Below are 9,480 nucleotides of genomic sequence, written 5' to 3'. Positions count from 1 at the left end.
ATGATAATTAAAACTTATTTTAATATACAGTTATAATGTGTAGTAAGCATGTAGCGTGGGCCTCTGTTAGAGTAAAATCATACATACCTGCTCCTCATGTTTGACTACATATCACATAACTGTTTGTAATAAGTAATTAATACAAAAGCGATATACAAAAGATTCAAAATCCTGAAACAATTATTAAAAACACTTTTAACAAAATTATATAAAACATTGTTAAACATGTACACTTTGACAGACAAATTAAAAACATATAGATTCCATATTTTGTACAACATTGTATTATTATACATGCGCTGATGAAATGTGCTATTACATTAAACAACCATTGTTAGAAACATGCACTAAGACACGCGCTTGACAGACAAATTAAAAAAAACATATAGATTCCATAGTTTTGTAAAGAGCATCTATGACATTGTTGCGCTCAAAATTTCAGGCTTAGTTGCCTGAAATTTATCGCCCGACACAACGATTTAAAAAGATGCTTTATTAACACTTGATTATTAAAGAATATTTATACCACGCGCTGAGTTTTCAGACCATTGTTAAAGGCCACTAGTTAATCCAATATACCACGTAGACTAAAAAGCGCGCTGCTACTTATATTTTAATAACGCTTGATTATTAACACTTGATTATTAAAGACGGTTTTTTGAAGAGCATTTTTTAAGCCTCTGTTATTCTCGAATATTCTTCGAATATTCTTCGAATCCAATGGGAGGCGACCCCAATTTTTCACTTCGTGAAAAATTTTCCCATCGTCGCCTAGAATTTGATGGGGCTCCATCCCCTGCTCGAGCACTTTGTGCTCTGCGCTGCCGAGCCCCATCAAAACCAATGCTTTATTAACACTTGATTATTAACACTTGATTATTAACACTTGATTATTATAGACGGTTTTTTGAAGAGCATTTTTTAAGCCTCTGTTATTCTCGAATATTCTTCGAATATTCTTCGAATCAATGGGGACCCCAATTTTCACTTCGTGAAAAATTTCCCATCGTCGCCTAGAATTTGATGGGGCTCCATCCCCTGCTCGAGCACTTTGTGCTCTGCGCTGCCGAGCCCCATCAAAACCAATGCTTTATTAACACTTGATTATTAACACTTGATTATTAACACTTGATTATTAAAGACGGTTTTTACCCACGGGTGTAGTAGTAATATACATGGGGGATTCGAATACATAAAAAGTAAACTTTTTATGGATTCGTACCCCCATGTATATTACTACTCGGTGCCTTGCCCGAATTCCAAAGAAAAAGAAAATTTTTTCAACATTGAGCATGCGCTATAAAATTAGTATTCTTTTTAACATGGCAGCCATCAGCCAAAAACAACCACAACCACTTGCGGCAAAAAAAGAAAATCAAAGAGTTTTCTCAGACAAAAAAACATGCAAAAATCGAGGAGTTGTAGGGCAAGACGATGTAGCACACTTTTTAATTGATGTTTGGGGAATGTTATTCAGTTGCAGCTTGAAAATTGCAAGTTTTCCCAACAGACCTCAAAACTTTATGAATCAATGCTTGTGAGTTGCTTGAATTTTTTTTTATAATAAGATTTTGCTAAATGAGCATAACATATGTAAATTTTTTCATCGTTTATCATACTGATCAGCGAGTACTGTTCAATTTTTCGAACTTAGCTTTAACTGTACGATCTTTAATTGCTTTTTCCTGATTGAACTTTAGAAAAATGGTTATTGTAAAGATTTTACAGTTTTGGATGTCGTGAACAAGGTGTAGAAGTTAAGGCAGAAATACAAAGCAGAGAAAGACAAAAAATAGATCTGGAGCTAGAAAGGGAAAGAATGGAAATTTTTTCTAAATTAGACGCTTTCTTATCAACTAAGCCAAATGTTCGACTGTTGCTTGTCATTGACACAATGGCAGAAAATAGTATAAATGGCGGAACCAATCATTCTGGCACTGAGGAAACAGACGATCCAGTAAAAGGCAAGTGAATGCTTTTAAAAGCAAAAATCCTCAGGGATTAAATTTCCATCACCACATTGTTTCTTTATTTCTTATTTTGCAGATATAATAAAGAAGTATGGCAAACGTCAGTCACATATCCAGAAATGTAACACCTTGTGACTTTGAGCAAGTCACCAATTCAGCTGGAGTTGGGAGGATGGAATCACATGGTCTGAGGGTGTATGCAGATGATGATAAATTCTCTTGTCCAAATTGTGAATCCAAATCTTGTCCACACTTGGCATCAGTACTAGTTGATGGAGCAATAGGAATAACACACTTAAGATCAGTACTGGTTGATAGAGCAATATGACTAATGGATTGGGTACTATGACAAGATATATTGGAAGGACTGCCAAAAGATGGAGTTGAAAATATGGCTTCCATTTGATCATCATCACTACTTTGATCATCATCACTAATATTACATTGTCTAGGGCCTGGATATCAGATGGTGGTTCAGCTCGGCTTGAAACCACAGACGATAGTGATGGATAGGAAGGAATAACACACTTGGCATCAGTACTAGTTGATGGAGCAATAGGAATATCACACTTGGCATCAGTACTAGTTGATGGAGCAATAGGAATAACACACTTAAGATCAGTACTGGTTGATAGAGCAATATGACTAATGGATTGGGTAATATGACAAGATATATTGGAAGGAATGCCAAAAGATGGAGTTGAAAATATGGCTTCCATTTGATCATCATCACTGCTTAGTCCAAGCTCGTGCATTTCAGCCCTTCCCACACATTCATCAGCACACAAATAAGATATATTTTTGAAAATGGCTTACCCAACTCCTCTTTATATTTTTGCAGTGTGAACAAGTTGTGAGATGACCGTAGACGCTTAACTTCTGTGTTATCCGGGTGATACTTCTCACAACTAAATGTTCGAAAATGTTTTGAATGTTTGGTTATCGCTTCTGGCAACAACTGCCGTGCATCAACGTCAGCATCAACTGTTAGGGGAAGGGTTTTTCCTTTTAGAGCTTTTAAGGAAACATCTTTGTTGTACTGTTTTATCCCGATTTTTTCCCCTTGATGGTAAGGTTTTTACCCTGTTAGTTGCTTTTGATTGTTTAAATTCTTCAAAAGTAATTAGCCGAGCTTTTGCGTGTGCTTCAGGCGTGGATGCATTGCAACTATATTGCTGCATCTCTGACAAACCTGAAACATAATAATTCAAGCTTTATAATTATATTTGGGGGGGAAAACCATGAAACTTTAATATAATTTCGTTAGAACAAACACGTGCAACACAAAGTCAAAGATTGATATATTGCAAATAAACTTCACGATTTAGCAACATGTACTCGGATTTCTGCTACACATGTTATTTAAAACTTACTATTAAATAGTTTCTTTCCACAGCTCGGACAAAATTCAACTTATCTTCAACATGTTCACCGCGTTGTATACACAACTTCATGGTTTTATTCACTTGTTGCTCGTGATGGTGTAATGAGTTTGTTTTGAGTTACCCCGACGTTGAGTGTGTGCACGTATGTTATTTTTGCCAGGGGTAATGCATGAGTCAATTCCAAGAGTTACCATCCCCCCCTGGATACCCCTGGGCATTTGCCCTGGAGACCTTTCTCGGGGGTCAGGAATTTGCTCGTAAAAGAGATGCTCGGAAGGGGGGTATTTACTCCGGCAATAATACCCCCGGGATTTGGCACCATTTGAGTACGCAAGTCGCAACTATTTATTTCTATTAATTGCGACATTAAGTACCGATTCCCATCTCCTGGTATCCAGATGGACCATCGTGTAGTTTTTTTCCTTACCCAGTTACTGATGCAGAGACCTTGGGGAGGGGAGGATTGTGAAACATGCACGGGAGTTTGCTATGAGCATTATGTCACCGATGTGTCAGAGGTGCTAAATTTATATGCAGTTGGCAAAGCTATAAGGAGCCTGTCGCCATCTGAATACTGGCAGACTTTCACAAGAATCACAGTGGTGGATGTGTAGAGGATACTGATATAAGCATGCTTCCCAAGAAATGTTTGCTGTCAACTGAGGATGTTAAATTGTGGCTTTAGCACTTGACGCAAATTTCTGTGAACAGGAAGAGGTGCTGGAAAAGCAAAAGCAACTAGAGAAAAGCGGAGCAAGGGAAAGTAACTCAAGAACAAATTTCTTTTACCACATTTATTTTTTATAGGATCTCTCATATATCTTGTTTAATAAAGTATTAAAAAGATGGGTTAGTTTGTGTTAGTTTGATAAAGTATTAAAAAGTGTTCCTAATATTTGTAATTTAAAATTAGTTCGTCCTGGAGTGGGGCATTTGCGTTGGCAGCTTGCCCGGGGGCTGATTATTTGCCTTCTTGCCTTTCCCCAGCAGCTGGGAAATTGAACTATTGAATGAAAAAAATCAAATGCCGGGACAAATTCCTGGGGGGATGGTAACTCTTGGAATTGACTCATGCATAAGAGAGTGTTCGGTATGTTTATTTGTATAGAGAAAGATAATTTCAGCGTGGAGAAGGGATTATTTGCTCTTAGCAACCTTTCTTTAAGTGTGGAGAAGTAGCATTTCAACAAGCAGAAGGTTAACATTTGTGTGGAGCAGCTCGTTTCCCATGGAGCAACATTATATTAGTACAGAGAACAGTCGGGTTTGTATGGAGAAACTTGATTTGTATGGAACAGCTACATATTTCTATGGAGAAGCTGTGGCACGTACGGGCCACCATATAAAAGTTAAATATAGGCTGCAAATAGCAAATGAAACCAGTTCAGTGATTGTGCATATTTATTTTTGAACTTGCTATAATCCATGCAATTTTATGCATCTCCAAACATCATTGTTCAAATGATCGTAGCAAAATCGTATTCTTATTTTGAATTTGAGCATATCCAATTTAGATTAGTCTTTTTGTCTCACTCAATTAGATGAAGTTCACGAGTTATTTCCTTACTTTCATTTAATTTTGCCATTTTTATTAGAGCACTTATCAAGGCAGTTAGTAATTTTTTAAACAGTACAATGTTGATGCATCATAAAATATTCTGTTGAAGCAGCACAAGTGTTCTCAGCATCAATAAGTACAATGTCTACATAAAGGTTCATCAATTAATACATTTTTCTCTCCCATTCGGGAAGGAAGTTATTGCTTTGGAGTTCACTAAAATTGTGTAAAATGCAGGAAGCCTTTGTAAGTAGTACAACTGGGGAGACATGCATAGCAACTCGTTTAGAAAATCTAGAAAATCTCCCTTTTCATCTGCCAAAAGTATTCTCAACAGTCATTCGCCCTCTACTGAGACAAGTGTTGAAGACATGTTCAGCAGGAGAGTTAGCATTTACTTAATATGGTTTCATAAGCCAATGTTATAATGGATATGCCAGGTCACCAATGATGAATGGTGATAAATTTGCACTTTGCATTTTTTTGGCTGGTATATCCTGAAACAGCTGCTTATTGTTTCCTTTCTAGTAAATTGATGAATTGGATAATACTCTTGAAATATATAGTTGGAATCCAGCATGGCTTGCATTAAAATGCTGTGGTAGCCTTTACGATTTATGTAAACTGAAGGACTTTCAACTGAAGAAAGAATTGGACTATGAGTGCCATCAATAGCACCTGCACACATGGGCATTCCCCAGTTTCTCTCAGAATTACTAACTACTTGCTTAAGTTCTTCTCCAATTGGAAATTTAACGACTCTTGACAGCTGCTGGTTGATTGCATTACAGACTTACTTTATACAAATGCAAACAAAAGATGTTGCAACGCCAAATAAATGTGCGATTGTTCTGTATTCTGCCGTTGAAGCCAGGTAATAAAGCGTCGAAGTGAGTCGACGATCAGCAGGTACGGATTGTCGCATTTTGGTGTCACTTCTAGTTATCTGCTCGCTTATTTCCTCCAATATAAATCTGAATGTTGCGGTTGTAACTCGGAAATTTTGATTCCAATGTTCGTTGCTGAATACAACAGTTGCTAAGTCATAATATTTGGCCGTTCTTTGACGAGTCCAGACATGTCAAATTTGTGGTGGATGGATAGTGCGATGTTTATGAGAAAAGATAACTCATTTTGTCTTTTGACATGATTTTTTAGAATTGAAGTGGATTTTTTCTCAATTTTTGGCTTTTATAACTTTCTTCTTCGTTTCAATGACAATAAGTATATTCTATTCATGTCTGCCATCTTAGATTTATAGATTCTCTAGGTTGAAACTTACATGAACAAGAATAAGGATTTACCCAACCGCTAACGCATTTTATCATAGAAATTAAAAGTGAAGGTGCCCTTTATAGATCGGCACTGTGGTTTTTCTTTAAAGTGTGTACAAGTATATTGTCATGTGAAGGAGTAAATACAGAAGTGGAGTTCTTGGCACATTGCCCATTTTCAGGGGTGTCGTGCCAAACACACCTGTCATGTAAATCTATCTTTTATCTGTATGTTTTTATCATTGAAGTATGCTGTAGTTACGTTCAATTTACGTATGAGATTAAATCAAGAAGCTACTACTTAGATCCTAGGAAATAGCCCATCTTTAATGCTCCTATACTTAATATGCTGAATATTCGTGCACTTTTCATTCTTACATATAGGTTGTTTATGGGTCTCGCCTTAACTGCACCTAGTTAAGAAATAGTATAAAAGCCTCACATCAATAGTGAAAAAAACAATGCAAACAATGAGTGTAAAAACATTGGCTCGTGGAGTGAAATTTATATAAAGACGTACTAGCGTTCCAGTGTTTACTCTGACTCATTATTAACATTTAAATATACTAAAATATAATAAGGAACAAGTTTTGCATTTTATACTCGACTACTACATCAATCAAGAACAATTTACATCAAAAAACAGGTTGGTTATGGCAAAGCGGAGAGTATTTAGAGAACCTGAAGAAAAAATGCGTAACAATTCCTCCTCACAGCTTCACGCCAGCAGTCGTATTTACTTTAAAATACCTCTTAGTAGTGCTCATTCAAGTCATGGCATTGGTGCCGCAGCAACAGTGTGGCAGAAAATGAATCACTGACTTTTAACGAAAGTTTATAGTTTGGTCACAGAATAGATATCTTAACAGAAGGTCCACTCATGTCAGTACCGTTGATGTTTGTGTCCCCTTCTTTTCTGGAGCAAATTCTAAGGAGACACACCTTCCAGCAAGATACTTCTGCTAGATCACAAGAGAAAATATACATGTTTTTACAAAGATATTGTTTTGCAATACAAAAGCTGGGAACCTTATCTTCTTTGCAAGGTGATGACTCTGTAAAAACTTTGGAAAAACTTTTGCTTTAAACATGAATTATTAGTAAAATAGCATTCTCGTGAAATACTAATCCATATAGATTTTGTAAAAGTATCTTGCTGGGAACTCACGCATGCGTAGTGAAAAAATACTCCACGATTTGGTAAAATGTAAAGTTACCAAATCCCAGAAGTCAAAAGATGTCTTGATCAATACGTTAAAGAGACATTATTTCCGCTAGATACACAAGACTATACCGTACAAGAAAAATAAACCGTACTATCTAAATGAAAATTATATTTGAAACCACGTAGCAAAGGCAATAGAGTACCTTAAGGACTGCTAAGACAATGAAGAGTCCCTGTGCAAGAAGGTAGATGGAAACAGAATTCTCCAAGCAGCAAGTTTTTCTACCGCACAAAAGATAATGCTCCCCAAGAAGGATAAAACGTTTCTATTTATGCATCATTTATTGATCCTGAATTCTTTAAAGATACTATTTTGGATGCTAAGCCATCTCATTTTTCCCACGAACAGTCATACAAATTATTAGAGTACATGCAACTGAAAGAAAACGAAGATAGTTGCTGTTGGTCACTGCTACAATTCTGGTCTGGTTGGTCAGCTATTCCATTTAGTGGTCTTTATAAAAGTATGAACATTTTGTTTCTTGCTGATAATAAGTATAGTTTGACTACATCATTAGCATGTACAGCTGTTTTACATTTATCTACTGTGCAAAGCCCCAGACCAAAATTTTTTGAGGCAATGGATATTGCATGTAAAAATGGAAAATTTGAATTTCCTAACCTATAAAGTTTCATTGGTATTCCACAACATTTTATATATTTTTTTGACTAACTGGTTGACATGTAAACATTTCAAGCAATTTATGTTGCAGGAAATAAGCATGTTTACTGTGACTACAAAGCAATCCTATTCATATTTATCTGTGAATCTGTCAACATGCTTTTTGGCAAGTAATGACATAAACAAGTTTTTACTCAAGTAATGTTAAAGTAACAGAACACATGATAAAATATAAATGTACAAACATGAAATAAATCCCTCCAAAAACGTTCAATCCTCCGATTGTGGCAGCTCTTTCCTGCTTTAAACTCCCCCTGCCTGGTCCTCTGGCTGGGTTGGAAAATATATACCATACCAGGTCAACATTTACCACACCTTGATCTCCACTTATCCTCTGAGGCAAACCAAATTCTTCAACAGCACTCATGAAAATATTGAATACTGTACTGGCCTTGTTCTTTACGGCTATTAATAAAATTCAGTTGCATGGTCCTCAATAAGATACCCTCAGGATCAAGGTGAAGGCTATTTCAGATATGGTAGAGCACCTTGAGCCCAGGCCCTTCTTTTCCTGACACGCACGTGAGTAAATGATATTCTCCTTATCATGATAACATTCCTATTTCTTACGTGCTTGCAACTTGCCATGGCGTTTTATACTTTATATGGCTTTACAGAAGATAGTGGGATAGTGAAATATCTTAAATAATAGCGGGTTTTATTCAAACATCATTTCAAAGATAAAGATGACTAAGGTGACTAGGTGAGCAAGTATTGTATACTTTTAATTTATTTACCGATATTTTGTAATTTGTAGTGCTGTACTTGCACTGTGCGAATTATTGCAGCGACGGTTTTTAGCACATTTCTATCAACGATAAATGGTAGTAAATACTCAATTTTCAATTGTGTTATGTTAGTATTCAAATTCAAACATTCTTGATGATGATATTTTCGCCCAAATGATTACACAAGAAGTAATTACAGGGCAAATGCAATACAGTTAAAATATAAGAACAAATACTGCACTGGAAACGTGTAAAGCACAAGCTAAGTTTGTTATTATATAGGCTATACATTGGTTTAGGTGTTGAAGCAATCGCCATATTACTTGGAGTATGCTATACATATGTATATGATACACAAACTAGTATTACTAATTACATAGCCAATGGGTGATGATTGGTTTTGGTGGATGTATTTACACATGCCCATCCTTTAGACTGTTTTATGGGAATGGTTGTTGTGTGTTAACTTTACCTAGACAATCATTACCCTATTAGTAATTTTGTGTCAAAACATCAAAATTGACATGAGGGCGCTTGGGGCATATAATTTTTACTCTCTATTTGCATGTTTTTCTCCATTTCCAATCACTTGTCATTTATTTTAGGAAGAGTCCTTTCAGTTTATGGTGGGCAATAAAAGTGAGGATTCCTTGTTGTA

This window comes from Xenia sp. Carnegie-2017, unplaced genomic scaffold (genome assembly GCF_021976095.1).
Source record: "Xenia sp. Carnegie-2017 unplaced genomic scaffold, XeniaSp_v1 HiC_scaffold_23, whole genome shotgun sequence".
NCBI lineage: Eukaryota > Metazoa > Cnidaria > Anthozoa > Malacalcyonacea > Xeniidae > Xenia > Xenia sp. Carnegie-2017.
Note: the sequence above shows the minus strand (reverse complement) of the source record.